Source organism: Syngnathoides biaculeatus, chromosome 3, assembly GCF_019802595.1.
Source record: "Syngnathoides biaculeatus isolate LvHL_M chromosome 3, ASM1980259v1, whole genome shotgun sequence".
NCBI classification, from domain to species: Eukaryota; Metazoa; Chordata; class Actinopteri; order Syngnathiformes; family Syngnathidae; genus Syngnathoides; species Syngnathoides biaculeatus.
Genome location: NC_084642.1, coordinates 36,643,499 through 36,658,195, shown reverse-complemented (window position 1 = coordinate 36,658,195; position 14,697 = coordinate 36,643,499).

The following is a 14,697-nucleotide window of genomic DNA, read 5'->3' as shown; positions in this document are numbered from 1 at the left end:
ACCACGTAATCAGTCTCTCATAACGTAACAAAAGATCTACGTACGTATGACAGGCGTGCTAAATGTGTCGATGTGCGTGTCGGGGTTGCCGGCGAAGGCTGCTGCGTCGCCTCGCCAGAGAAGGCTGTCATGTCAGCTCGCGGACGGGCGGTGGCTCTGAACACCGGTGCCGACAATGCCGCACTCACCGCGTGCAACGACAACACCGTAAAATGCCCCGGCTCGGCGGTGTTGTTCATCGAGGACGGCGCCGGCCATGAACAATGCCATAAAGCAGCACGGCTCGGCTCCGTGATAAGCCACCGAGGCGCCGCGTCCACCGGTCACAGCTTCGGCGAAGGCTGCACGTCGGGCCTCGCAGACGGCGGCGGCTCTGAACAACGCTTCTGACAATGCTGCACTCAGCCGCGTGCGACGACAACACCTTAAAGCACGCTGGCTTGGCGGTGTTGTTCATCGCGGACGGCGGCGGCTATGAACAACGCCTTAAAGCAGCCCGGCTCAGCTCTGTGATAAGCCACTGAGGCGCCGCGTCCACCGGTCACGGCTTCGGCGAAGGCTATGCGTCGGGCTTGCGGACGCCAGCAGCTCTGACCAATGCTGCTGACAATGCCCCACTCAGCTGCGTGCGACGACAACACCGTAAAGCGGCCCGGCTCAGCGGTGCTTTTCATCACAGACGGCGGCAGCTATGAACAACGCCGTAAAGCGGCCCGGCTCGCCGCCATGATAAAAATGAGCCACCCCGGCCGGCTGCGACGAGCCACCCCGGCAGCCGGCCTTGTTGGTCAGGGTGGCTCGTCGCGCCGCCGGGCGGCCATGGCTCATCTCCGGCGCGGAAGCGGATCGGACGCGGAGGCGGTTTGGCCATGATCGGATATAATCTGTATATGGCTCGAAACAAAAGGGTAATATTGCCCCAGTAACTTCACTAGGTTGTGTGATCTTCTCTTCTTCGAAAAGAGCTTCCGTGTCAGAAGGGGCGTGTTCGTCTCTCATAGTAGGGCCCACCACGTGTTTTCAATGGCGAATGTCCGGGGTGACGTCATGGACAGGGGATGCAGCCAACATGGCGACCAATTGGATGTCGTAGAATGACACTTCCGCAACTTAGCACATGGATGACGCGCTCTCCGCTCATATTTATTTTTTCGTATAGACATTAAAGTGAATAATGTTATATGTATTTTTCATGACAATATCTATTTTAGAATGTTTACAAGGATGACACTTCACTTGATCTATAAATAAATTTGTAGTGGGTGCCACCGTGGAGCAAATGGTTCGAGGGTTGGCCTCACAGTTCTGAGGACCGGGGCTCAAATCATGGCCCCACCAGTGTGGAGTTTCCATACCTGCGTGGGTTTTTTCCGGGCACTCCAATTTCCTCTCACATCCCAAAAACATGTAACATTAATTGGACACTCTCAATTGTCCGTAGGTGTGGATGTGAATGCGACTGTATCTGTCCCCATGTGCCCTGCGATCGGCTGGCAACCAGTTCAGGGTGTACCCCGCCTCCTGCCTGATGACAGCTGGGAAAGGCTCCAGCACTCCCGCGACCCTTGTGAGGACAAGTGGCTAAGAGGATGGATGGATGGATCTTTGAAATCTTCACTTTACACAGAGAAAATTTGATGGGGGTGGGAGGTTCTCTCACCTCCTTTCTTGGAGGAAAGATGGACTTTTTGTCTTTTTGAGTTCAGTCACTGTCCCTTTAAGATTACTTTATCACAGCTACTAAATGACAGGAATGGAAAAAAAAGAAGAGAATCAGTTGTTCCCTTTCTGAACACACATTTTCTACTTTTATGACCAGATGTATTCTTAATGCTTATGTTTGCTTTGGCACTTTGCTTTTGAGTCCTTTTATACAGTTCCAGAAATAACATTATTTAAATCATTTTAAACTGTTTCACTACTGTTGTTATTCACTAAAATACTGTGTGTGGTATTTGTGCAAGTCATAGCACAGCAACAGAAATTACATTGGTGGCCCAAGAGCTCTTCATAAGCACTGATCCATTGAATCTACTAAATCATTACTAGTTTTTCTCATTAAGGTGTTGACTTAATTCCCCTCACTAAGACTGGAAAATAAAATTAAGAAAACCAATAGTAATTGTCATGTCATTATCCAAGCTGCTTATCCTCACAAGGGTTAGCTGGAGCCTATCCCACCTGTCACAAGGCAGGAGGAGGGGTACACCCTGAACTGGTTGCCAGCCAATCACAGGGCACACGGAGGACACAAGGAGACAAACAGCCGCACTCACAATCACACCTAGGGGCAATTTAGAGTGTCCAGTTAATGTTGCGTGTTTTTGGGATGTGGGGGGAAACCGTAGTACGCAGAGGAAACCCACGCAGGCACGGGGAGAACATGTAAACTCCACACAAGCGGGTCCAGGATTGAACACGGGACTTCAGAACTCTGAGGCCAACGCTTTACCAGCTGATCCACCGTGCCACGTATTGAGCCATAAAATTCCAAGTTAATGATTATTTGTCATGTTCCTGCCGGTCCAGCCCTGGGCGGGTCCCAGCACACCGATGCTGATTAGGAGGGTGTGCGCCTCATCCTGGTTGAATAACCCCTGTATTTATAGGACCCAGGGGACAACTGGTCTTCGCCAGATCGTCGCGTCATGCCCCGTTCCTGCACTCCCGTATCTTTGATCGTAAACCCTTGTGTACTGACCTCCGCCTGTTCTCCGACCAACCCCGTAAGCCTGACGCCTTTGACACTCCTGCTATCTCTGATCGATCTCCCGTGTACTGACCCCTGCTTTTCCCGGACCTGCTCTCTACGCCTGACGTCCTGACTACCCCTGCTGCACTTGACTGTCTCCCTGATCCCCGACCTTGGAAAGAATAAACACTTTTTCCGAACTACCTTTGCGTCTTCGAAGTCCTGCATTTGAGTCCTCCCTCCATACCGATGGGTCGTGACATTATTTGCTAAAAACAAAAAGATTTATCTGTTTTAAAATTAAATATATTTGTAGTGGGGCAAATGGTTAGAGGGTTGGCCTCACAGTTCTGAGGACCGGGGGATCAGCTGGCAACCAGTTCAGAGTGTACCCCGCCTCCTGCCTGATGACTGATGTAAAACCTCCAGCACTCCCCGTGACCCTTGTGAGGATAAGCGCCAAAGAAAATGGATGGTTGGATGGGTCCAATATGTTCCAAGCAAAGATGGGACAAGTGGCCAAAAAGATTGAGAAAATTGAGGAACACTCATCAAAGACTTGTTTGGAACATCCTAGAGGTGAACTGGGTAATTCGGAATAGGTGGGTGCCATGACTGGGTATAAAAGGAGCTTCCCTGAATTGCATTTACAAGCAGATTCACCTCTTTATGAACAAGTGTGTGAGGAAATAGTTGAACAGTTTAAGGACAATGTTCCTCAATGTAAAATGGACCTTTCCGATGGCGATCTTAAGCTCCGCCGCGTTAGCTACTGTTGCCATCTCCAACAAACTTCTAAAATGGCGACTGAACAGTACATGTTTGAAGTCGATTCTCTACTACGTATTCGCGATAATATTGCGGTATGTTTTTTGCCAAATGCGTCAGACTTGTCCAAGAGAGTTCTACAGAGGGGTCTCAACTATTTCACGGAAGGATATGTACACAGAATTAAGATTTTGGACGGAGCAGGACGCAATGTCAGAGTTACAGCAAAATGTTGGCAATCGATGCAAAAAAGTTTGACGCCTCACAAACTTCATATTAAAATCCGACAGGATGAAATAGTGGAATAGTGGAATCGTACTGCACATGTAAAGCAGGGTAAGTACTTTTTACTTGGAAAGATCATGAATAATATCATTGTAATCTTTATAAGTGAGCGGGTGTATTAATTTGACTTGGCTCGTAATCGAACCCAGTGCTCTGTCTTGAAAGTCTGAAGTGATACAAATGGGCAAATAGACATTTCTCTTGCATGACAGCGTGACATTTACGTATCACTAACCTGACTCTTCAGCATAAAACATTACACACTTCATTCAGCAGGTTAGTGATACACTAACAAAGTGAAAGTTGTTCACCTGCAATATATAAAGCACTGATAATAATTCAATCAAACTCACTTACCTTCGAACATACAGCCTTGTGTGTGGTGATATTGTTCACATTTAGTTGTACGTGCGCTCTTCTGCAACCCTTAATCCATCGAAGACACTTTGTTAACTGTGTTTTAAGCTTTGGAAAATGAATCAACTGGGCCCCTTGTAGCCTTGCAGGATACCTTTCATCAGAATTGCATGTTCCCCAAGCGCATCTGAGGACCATTTTCTTCGTAACATTAACTTTTCCAAGCGCACACTACTGACAACCGGCATTCCTTGTGGGACAGGACGGCGAGAGGGGCGTGTCTAGCCAGAGATTAAGACAATGCGGCTGTCTGATTGGCTATTATTGTACGAGTTATTGATAGGTGGGAAAGGTCCATTGGAAGAAATTTTTCATCAGCTCCGTCCCATATTATCATCAATAGATACTTTTCATTGACGTCACGCTGACCACGTGTTTTTTGTTTACAACGCCATTTTAGACGGCAAGAACGTGTCTACATATCATGGCTAGGAAGCGATTAGTGTACACTGTAATGTTTTGGCTATGGTTATCATTTAATCTTTTATCTTGAAAGTCTTTTGACAAACAAACACTGTAACCAGAGGCGATTGAGGAACTTGCGCTGGAGTGAGGAATAAAGAAAGAAGCCACATGTGAAACTCAAGAGTAAGTATGTTCTCATTATTATTAGATTGAGCTATAGTATTTCTCGTATATAGCAAGTGTGGTGTGATTGTCTTGACGTCAGCGAGGCGCGATGAGACAGGACAATAAGAAAGTGAGAGGTTGGCGGGGGGGGGGTGGTTAAATATGACCCATGTTAAAAAGTACAGTTGGACTGACATCTACATTATTCAATAACACGACAGCAAGATCATAACATGGTGTCAGAGTGATGGTAGTATAACTACGGACTTACGGGGGGCTCACGGTGGGGACAAAGACGACGACGAATTGACCATGATGGAGGCATACATTTGGTGTTCCAAGCCCGAGGACGGACTGGGACTCATCCAATTAACCAGATGTGTGGCAGAAATTCAAGCAACACTCTAAACTCATGTTCACAGGACCGCTTAAAAACAGAGCTGAAGAGGAAAACTGCAGTTCCTCCTGCTGTGGATCGGAGATAAAGGACAGGATGTCAGCAATACGTGGACACTGACCGGAGATGAAGATAAGTTGCTAAAAACCTATTACGAAAAATTCTCTGATAACCTCACTCTGAAAGCAAAGCCCATACTTGCTAGATATAGGTTTCATGTGAAGGCCCAAGGTAACTGTGAGTCATTTGAGCGCTTTGTGACAGAACTCAAGCGATTGGTTAAAGACTGTAACCACAGGAACAGAGATGTTCAGAGACTGCATACTTTTCACGACCAACTCACCGAGTGTGCGCGAAAAATTACTCAGCCAAGGGCCGGCACACACGCAAGAAAAAAGCAATCAGCATAACCCGCTCCTACGAGTTAGCAAAAGTGCAGCGAAAGGCTATGGCTAGCGACAGCCACGAGATTCTCATTATCCACTGCAAACTTGGAAAGTGAAGTTTCACTGCGGGTGCTCATAGGCGTATTGACAGCCCAAAGACCTCCGTAAAGATATGTAACAAGTGTGGAGGATACCACAGTAAATTAGCTGAATGCCCAGCAAAAGGTAAACAATGCCTCAAGTGTCAGACCCATTTTTCTGTCTGTTCTTACAACTATAAGCCCCACAATGAAATAGCATGATGAAAAGGGCATAAGACGCTTATAAGCAAGCCAATATTCACAAAAAGATCACTAAAAAACTCGAGTTGTATTGTAGTTTTGCTGTCCAGTGGACGTCGTAAACAAAAGTCATGTGAGTCATGACGTCACGTGAAAAGTACATTTGGTTCAGAGAATCTGCAGAAATCAGTGCATGTCAGCAGAAAGCTGAAAACCAACTTTGAATGCCCGTGATCATCAATCCCTGAGGCGTCACTGCATCAAAAACTGGCATCAATGTGTAAATGTGTATCAATTTATAGGTATATGTGGGCTCAGGTACACTTCACAAAACCAATGTCACTAAATACAGTTTGGCACTTGATTCGTAACTGCAACTTCAAAATTTAGGATGCAAAGCAAAATCCATTTATCAACAACACAGAAATGCTGCTGGATTATCTGGGCCCGAGCTCATCAAAGATAGATAGATAGATAGATGTAGTCCAACGAGTTCACATTTCAAATTATTTTGGGAAATTGGGGGTTTGTGTCCACCAGGCCATAGAGGAATAGAAACATCTGGACTCTTATGGGCGTAAAGTTCAAAAGCCAGCATCTGTAATGGTATAGGGCTGTGTTCGTGCCAATGGCATGGGTAACTCACACATCTGTGAAGGCACCATTAATGCTGCAAGTTACATACAGGCTTTGGAGAAAAATATGCTGCCATCCAAGCAACATAATTTTTCTGGATGCCCCTGCCCCAGTAAGACATTGCCAAACCACATTCTCTATGTGTTATAACACCGTGGCTACATAGTAAAAGCGTGCGGGTACTATACTGCCCTGCCTGCAGTCTAGACCTATCTTCCATTGAAAATGTGTGACAGAGACCCCGGACTGTTGAACATCAAGCAACAATGAGAAAGAATTCTACCTAGAAAGCTTCAACAATTATTGTCCTCAGTTCCAAATGTTTAGTGACTGTTTTTAATAGCAAAGGTGAAATAACATGCTGATAACCATGACACTGTCTCAGATTTTTTTGGAACATGTTGCAGCCATAAAATTCCAAGTTAATGATTATTTGGTAAAAACCAAAAGGCTCATCAGTTTGTATGTTTCTTTGAGGTTGTCCCTTTAGGGGTCACCACAGTGTGACATCTCCGATGAATGTTCATATTTGTTTGGCACAGTTTTTACACCGGATACTCTTTCTGACGCAACTCCTCTCAGGGAGTGCCGGTTCCAGTGGGATACAAACCCATGACCCCTGGTTTACTAAACCAATGCTCTAACTACTGCACTATGGGGCCTCAACAAAAAGGGCTTATTAGTTTAAACATTTCAAAATTTGTCTTCGTAGTCTATTTACTGGTAAATGGGAAGGTCCAGAGGTGTTCCTGCTGGTTGAGCAATGCCAAGGTATGCTCGAGACAGCGGCTGCTGCTGCTCGTCGAGCACCCCCAAGGCATGGTCAAGAGGTGGCTCAGTGTCAGTCTCTGCTGAGGCATGCACCTCGAGGCCTGGACTCCGCCGAAGCATGCACGAAAGGCAGCTGGGGGTAAGGCTCCACCAAGACATTAGCGAGAGGTGGCTGGGGGTCAGGCTTCCCTGACACATGAGTGAGAGGCAGATGTGGGTTAGGGTCTGCCGAGACATGGGCGAGAGCCCACCTCTGGTCAGGCTCCGCCGAGACATGGGCAAGAGGCAACTGCTGGTCAAGCTCTACGGAGACATGGGCGATAGGAGGATGCTGGTCAGGCACTGCTGATACATGAGACAGAGGCGGCTGCTGGTCAAGCACCGCCGAGACATGACCGAGAGGCGACTTGGGGTCAGCAGGTACCTCCTGAGCCTGTTGCCATTGAGGCTTGGTAGAGGTAGATACGAGCGGAGGAGAGTGCACAGGGACTCAGGAAGGTGAACTGGGAATCATGGGTGCTAATGAATGAGTTTACTCATGGATGGATTTTGGTTGATGTGGCTTGGGCGTAGGGAAGTGGGAGGCATAAAGCTGAGCTCTACATGGACGCCCCCACTGGCCACCACACGGGGGTCCTGAATAAATGACCAAACAGATGCCCCATAAAAGTTCGCTGAAAGAGGACTTGAGCTTAGACATGCAGGGTCTAGAGACTGGGAGAGGTTAGGCACAAATTGACTTGGACTAAAAATAGGGAGGGAAAAAACAACATATTTATCTGAGTCAGAATCGGGCAGGTGGTCATATAATTCAAGGTGTTTTCAACGGCAAATGTCCCACCGTGAGATCTGCTGATAATGTTCCAGGCAATATGGCTGTCACTTGGATGTCAAATAAGACTTCCGCAACTTTGCGCATGGATAACATGCTCTCCGTTCAGATTTATTTTTTCGTATGGACATTGAAATGAATAATGTTACATGTATTTTTCATTACAATATCTATTTTACAATGTATATAGGGATGTCAGTGGGGCTTTAAATACATGCATACATAATTAGAGCCAATGAGGCCCAGGTGATGAACTGCTGCCAGAGGCAGCCGTGCACAGGGCAGTGGCCTGGCAATGCCCCTGACACTTCCTTTGTGTAAATAAGTCACATAATGTCTCAAAAGACAAAAAAATGATTTGACTTCTTAATATTTTTTTATAATGTATTTATTGCAAGGTACATGTGCTCAGGAGTAAACATAATGAAATTTCAAATCCTAGAATTGCCATTGGTGGTGAGCAAACATCTGAGGGATGAACTCAGAATCCTTGCTGTAAAAGCTGAAGTTAGTACAGTAAAATGTACTCATATCATTTGACTGATACAGTTAGAGCAAGTGGGGAAGAAATGTTAACCCGCTTGATTTGAACATGTGTCTACCAAGCCACCTCCAAATGGTGTCCAAGGAAAATGTTTTACATTGAAAACAAGGCAAGTGGTTTCTGACTTGATCCACCCTGAAAATTGGGGTCTGAAGTCACTGTGAAAATGACAAAGATGCTTTCCAAGTTATTACGAGCCATTATGTGGTGATGTTGGTTGTATTATTTATTTGCTTCATGTTGCCACTTAAATTTAAATGAGTTGCGGTATACAAAACCAAAAAGTATTGCGTATCAAGCCATATACTGGTAGTAATAAAAGTACTGAATAACTTTGTCATGAAAGAAATGTCAGAAATGTAGGGACATAAAACGGTCAGAACATTGTAAGTGAGGCCCTGACAACATTCCCTCCCTGTTTCTTAATAGTCTCAGTGGATATTTTGTGTTGAAAAGTATTCAGCACGGATGTACGGAAGCGTATTGCTGAAGAAACGTTTGGAAATAAAAGATTTCTTTTGGAGAACCACGCAATCCTTGCACTAGCAACTTCATATTATGAAGACTTTCCGATGGGCAGTAAATAAACTACAGAGCTGATTTAATCTTAGGGCAAAATATGGTAATCAACAATAAGCTCTCCACGCAGCGAGGCCCTGCCCTGCCTTTTCTCTTTGAACTTGGTGATAAACAGTGTTTCTGTCGGTGCCTTCATATCTGTGTGAATAAGCAACTAAGATCTGCAATGCAAGACGAGGGAAATTTCCTTGATGTGTTGTTATATTATGTTAAAATATCCATTAACGTTCTTTCTGAGATAATTCTTTGGCTCAGCCTCTCACAAGGATCTATCTATCTATCTATCTATCTATCTATCTATCTATCTATCTATCTATCTATCTATCTATCTATCTATCTATCTATCTATCTATCTATCTATCTATCTATCTATCTATCTATCTATCTATCTATCTATCTATCTATCTATCTATCTATCTATCTATCTATCTATCTATCTATGGAAAGATGATCCAGCCCATTCATTCTGGATACATAAAATTCTGTATTATTTAAGTCGAATGAGGAGAAGGAGGAGTTGCTGCTTTCCCCATCTGCACCCAAAATAAATTTTCCAACATCTTCCTCAGTGACCCTGGTCTCACATCTCAGTATACTTTGTTACCAGTCAGTTTTTCAAATCCCCCATATTACTTCAATGTCCAATCGTCCCTCTGGCCATGGTAAACCATTGTGAAGCAGAAGAGCTCGGATTGTTCCAGACTCCCACAGGATTTGGTCCCATGTTTGCTTTCAACATATGGAGGAAGGTTTTTTTCTTTTTTTTTCCCTGACTGTGTCCTAAGATAATTTTTCATCTGGCTTCTATACCTAGATTAACAGCCATTAAAGACTCCTGCACTTAATTTCACCAGGTCCCCTAAAAATATCTACAATTACAGATTTAGGTAGCATAGATGGGTTAGGGTCACCCGGTAAGTTGACAATTCGAAATTTCATCACTATTTAAAGCTTGAATTCCGCTAGTCGTTAATCATGATTTTGGCATCACGTTAAATGGTCATTTTACAAAGAATTTGAACTTGCCATTTTTCTGCCGTAACAGTCTGTGGAGCAGTGAAATGTCCAGCCAACAAGGTGACACAGTCTTCATAATATATGAATATATGGAGGTGTCCGAGAGTACCAAAATAAAATGGCCGTCAATGAGATTAAATACCAGTTAGCCTCTCGAGCTCTGGCTATTGGCTGTTAGTCCTAAAATATTAATACCAGCGGGGCAACAAGACTGGTGGCAACAATGGCAACTTCGTCAAGTGAAGCTTTTTCTTTGTCACCAAATGTTGTGTCCAGTCACTTGGAGGCAACTCCAGTATGATAATGGTAAATTCATTCAAACCTCAACATGCACTAATATTATGACACTTAATTTACGCGTTACTGTGTCATAACACTTGTCACAGTACGACACATGGCCACACCATGCTACAAGTATGTAGAAATATTTTAGATTGGAAGCATAGTCACTTGAAAATACAAATAGTACAAAACAAAATAAGCACTCTACAAGACTCTCCTTGATGATCAGGGTGAGAGGATTATCCATCTGGGAGGGATTCCAAATACAGTAAAGTGGCTTCACCATTGATCAAGAAGCAACACATGAAGTGACTCGGACATCCGGTGAAAGGGAATGGAAGGACCGCAATGCATCTTTTTGGTAGTATTATACAGTTTTTACAGTCACTCACATTTGACGTGCGGGATCCTGCGCGCCATGGCACTCACAAATCTGCACAGTCGAGCACGAAAAATCACGCACGTAAAATTTGTTAGGAGTATAAAAAATAGATTTTGAAAGATCTCGCTTATTTTGTGTAGTCTTAACATTAATTTACGTGTTTATTTCATAAATGGTAACAAAACAAGCCTGATCCTAAACAATCAGTATTCACCTGGAAACGGGAAATGCAAGTTAACCCAACTCAGCATGTTTAGAAGTGATGCCAAAAGCACATGTTCCGAGCTGCTTCACATACTGCTAGCCCATTTACGCCAAAAGTCATCAACATCATGAGCCATGTCAAAGGAAATTCAGTTACACCAGGGGTGCTCAATGCATCAATCATGAGGCAGTTTTGGTTGATCGTGTGATGGCGTGCCCTAAAAAAACAGAAGACGTTAGACTATCATCCACCTCATCGCTTCATTCATGTGTAGCCAATACGTCGAGCGGACACACATAAAGGCGTGTTCTAGCAGGCTGGCCTCCTATTTACGGCAGTCGCGGTGATACACGCATACACCCCCGGTGGTCGATCGCGAGAGGCTGGCTGCTTGAAAAGTAGACCCCTGAGTTCAATTGAAAACATTTCTGGGATATAACACAGGTAATGTTTCAGTATATAACTATAATAAGTATGAGATTGTGATTTACTTTAACTTGATTTAAGTTGTCATGTTAGACTAGTATTTCCATATATCTAAATCCGAACTGTCATTTTCCCCCGTGGTATCGCGTTATCTTGAAATTGAAAACTTTTCCCCTCTCCATGCTTTAGGAAGATATAGATCATCTATTGCTATCTTTCATCAATTCAATCAATCAATCAATCAATAAATAGCGCCATAAATTACGCACAATTATAATACTACATCATGATTAAATATAATGATTTGATTATATGAATATTTAGTTTCGAAATTGAATGCCTTTTGACCTCTTCAAAAATGTCTATCTCCAGCTGTGCTGTGTCAATAAATTATGATTACGGTATTAGGTAACAACTACATACTCGGGTATAACAACTCAGTAAGTTATTTTAAAGTGTATGCAATGTGTAATTTCTAACGCAAATTATCTTATCTAGATGAAAGTATGTGTTCAACTGTTCCATAAAATGCATATCCTTTTTGATGTTTTTCCCAAAAAATATAATAAGTGTTTATGAATTAAGGTCCGCAAACGTTGACCTAGTTTCTCTTACCTGCGAAACGACTCATTTAGTGGCTAAACCTCTAACGTCATAAAATCTGGGGATGGACTGTTTTGGAACGACGATAAGATGGGAGTCTTGTATTCACGCTGAAGAAAAAAACAATAGTTTTGAGAATTCCTCAGTGATTGTAAGCTGAAAGCAATCGGTAAAAATGGTGAAGACGTGTGTGGTTCAGTTTTGTAGCAATTCAAATTATACTGGTCACAGTTTACATTATTTTCCCAAAGACCCAAGCCTCAGAAGACAATGGGTATGGTTTGTACAAATGAGGAGAGCTATTTTTTCCAAACCCAGTCAGCAGTCTGCCATATGCAGTGAACATTTTACCCCGGACTCTTTTTGTCATGTTCCTGCACACCGGCGCTGATTAGGAGGCGCACACCTGCGCCTTATCCTCGCTGATCCACCCCTGTATTTATAGGACCCAGGGGACGACTGGTCTTTGCCAGATCATCACACTCGTGCCCCATTCCTGCACTCCCGTATCTCTGATTGTAAACCCTTGTGTACCGACCTCCGTCTGTTCTCCGACCGACCCCGTAAGCCTGACGCCTTTGACACTCCTGCTATCTCTGACCGATCTCCTGTGTACCAACCCCTGCCTGCTCGCGGACCTGCTCTCTCCGCCTGAAGTCCTGACTGTCTGCCTGATCCCCGACTTTGGACCGAATAAACACTTTTCCGAAACTACTTTTGCGTCTCTGGAGTCCTGCATTTGGGTCCTTCCTCCGTACCGATGGGTCCTGACACTTTTACGGGCAGACTCGTGGCTGAGATGTGTTTTAAATGTAAAAAACTGTTAAAACCTGGAGAATGATAAAGCCAGTTCAGACACCAGAACAGATCGCTGTTGCTCAAATGATAAAACACGAACTTGGATTGGGCGCTGAACCTGGACACGCTTCGACACATCCATCCATCCATCCATTCTTTCATTTTCTGAGTCACTTATCCTCACAAGGGTCACGGGAGTGCTGGAGCCTATCCCAGATGTCATCGGGCAGGAGGCAGGGTACATGCTGGACTGGTTCCCAGCCAATAGCTGGGCACATGGAGACAACAGTCACACAATCACACATAGATAATTTAGAGTCTACAATTAATGCATGTTTTGGGGGTGTGGGAGAAAACTTGAGTGCCTGGAGAAAACCCATGCAGGCATTGGAAGAACATACAAACTCCACACAGAGGGCCGCGATTTGAACTGGGTCCTCAGAACTGTGACACCAACACTCTACATATTAATATTATTCTAGTTCAAATCTGGCAATATTGTACACCAGTAGAATTGTGTAGGAACTTACAGAGTAAAAACTCCAATTTAGGAATGACAATTCAGGTGACGTCAAAAATTTTAAAACAAAAATTACTTCTACTTCTGAACTATTTTCTTTCTGCAAACAATTTGTTATGGATGGAAGGATCTTTGTTGTCGTTTATTATGCCCTCCATAACAATCAATGATTCCATATGAAGAGTTTGTTTTCAAAACGAGACATAGGCATTTTTTTCAGATTTACGAAACTCGCGCCAAATTTATCCAGCTCCGAATGGATAAATTTGGCGCGAGTTTCGTAAATCTGAAAAAAATGCCTATGTCTCGTTTTGAAAACAAACTCTTCATATGCAATGCATTGCTGTAAGTTGAAAAAAGTCGTCTGCTCTGCGGTGTAAGATGGAAATCTGCTAGGCCTTGTAGGCGGAAGTTCTCCCCCTCTCTCTTCGATCATCCAATCACAAATGTAATAGTGTTTGTAAATGAAGTGGTAAAAGATGTCTGGAATTTATTTTATTTTGATGAAATAATACAATCTAGAATATATACCAGTATGTTATTTATTCAGTTGTACCATCTTTATCAAGGCAACAAGCTGACAATGTCGGCATTAACATGTCAAAACAGTTCACCACGCAAGCTTTAGCAAGGTGGAAGTTCCGCTCATGTACATTCAGCCAGGCACAGATGGGACCACAGATGGCCCCTGAATTTACTTTATGAGTGAACAGCTAGCCTCTATTAAGGTCAGTGTTCATGATACTACCATGCGTGCGTGAATGAGAAAAGTAGAGGGGGAAGAGTGAGAGTGAGGCTACAGGGAGAAGAGATAGCGAGGGTGGACGACTTCAAATACTTGGGGTCAACAATACAGAGCAATGGAGAGTGTGGTCAGGAAGTGAAGAAACGGGTCCAAGCAGGTTGGAACAGCTGGCGAAAGGTGTCTGGTGTGTTATGTGACAGAAGAGTGTCTGCTAGGATGAAGGGCAAAGTTTACAAAACAGTGGTGAGGCCGGCCATGATGTACGGATTAGAGACGGTGGCACTGAAGAAACAACAGGAAGCTGAACTGGAGGTGGCAGAAATGAAGATGTTGAGGTTCTCGCTCGGAGTGACCAGGTTGGATAGGATTAGAAATGAGCTCATTCGAGGGACGGCCAAAGCTGGATGTTTTGGAGACAAGATTCGAAAGAGCAGACTTCGATGGTTTGGACATGTTCAGAGGCGATAGAGTGAGTATATTGGTAGAAGGATGCTGAGGATGGCGCTCCCAGGCAAAAGAGCGAGAGGAAGACCAAAGAGAAGGTTTATGGATGTGGTGAGG